This window comes from Rhipicephalus microplus, chromosome 9, assembly GCF_043290135.1.
Source record: "Rhipicephalus microplus isolate Deutch F79 chromosome 9, USDA_Rmic, whole genome shotgun sequence".
NCBI lineage: Eukaryota > Metazoa > Arthropoda > Arachnida > Ixodida > Ixodidae > Rhipicephalus > Rhipicephalus microplus.
The window spans coordinates 34,103,830-34,105,055 of NC_134708.1; the positions used below are offsets into that span (position 1 = coordinate 34,103,830).

Sequence of the window (1,226 nt, forward strand, 5' to 3'; positions counted from 1 at the left end):
AGCACCACTTCTGAGCCCACATTCCTTCCTGGTGCGCTTGTATGGCTCTCGATCCCGACCTCTGCCACTGGCCTCTCTTCCAAACTACGTCCCAAATACGAAGGCCCCTACCGTGTCATCGAGTGCACCTCACCCGTCAACTATCTGATCGAACCCGTTGAACAATCTTCGGACATGCGCCGCCGTGGGCGAGACATCGTCAACGTGGAGCGCCTGAAGGCTTATTATGACCCGCTCATAATAACAAGCTGTTAGGTCGCCAGGCGGCTCCCTCTTTGACCCCGGGGTAATTGTAGCGAAGCCTCCGAGCTATGAAATGGGTCGAACTCTTGAGTACCTTCTAGTGGGGCTACCCAACAAGGACGCCGCTCGCACTGGGAGCCCGTGCTTGGCCGTTACTGTCGCCATTGTGCTTGCTCGCTGTGGACCGGCTATTAAACGCCTTAACAATATATATATATATATATATATATATATATATATATATTGTTCGACTATGTTCCCTTGTAACTGCCCACCTGCTTGGACCTAAGGGTTTGCAGAATGTAATAAATAAATGAATCAATAATATATATATATATATATATATATATATATATATATATATATATATATATATATATATATATATATATATATATATATATATATATATATGCGCATAAAAGGGTGTTTCAAACTCGCCGCTTGGCTGGCCTATAGATGGCACTGACCGACACTCCTACTTCTAAAATCACATATAAACCCAACAAAGTGGGGTGAGGAAGGCCGCTGTGATAGCTCAGTGGTTAGAGCATCGAATGTGTTATTCGAAGGTCGTAGGTTCGATTCCTGCTCACGGCTGGTTATTTTTTCACCCACTTTTCTTTCTTCTTATTGACATTCCATTTGTTCTAATAACTTCCCCTATACATTCCTCGGCATTACTGTCTGTTAGATCTCATTAATATTGTGTCAAAATACGGAAAAACGAGTCCTTAGGTATACACTTCTTTCTCTTATTCATTAACGAGAGTCTCGTACTGAAAGACTTGGTGTCATTAGGTTGTATACGAGGGACTATTGGTCAGCTGCCCGCTCGTAATAAGTTCACGTGCTACGTGATGCCACACATGAGCATAAAAGGGTGTTTCACACTCGCCGCTTGGCTTATAGTTGGCGCTGACCGACACTCTTACTTCTAAATTCACATATGAATCCAACAAAAGTGGGGTGAGGGACGGCTG

General features: G+C 43.6%; 1 non-coding gene across 1 annotated transcript; it reads left to right on the top strand.

The window, feature by feature from the left end:
• Positions 1–770: 770 nt before the first annotated feature.
• TRNAT-UGU (transfer RNA threonine (anticodon UGU)) lies at positions 771–843 on the top strand. The gene has a single exon. It is a non-coding gene; the product is annotated as a tRNA-Thr (tRNA).
• Positions 844–1,226: the final 383 nt, after the last annotated feature.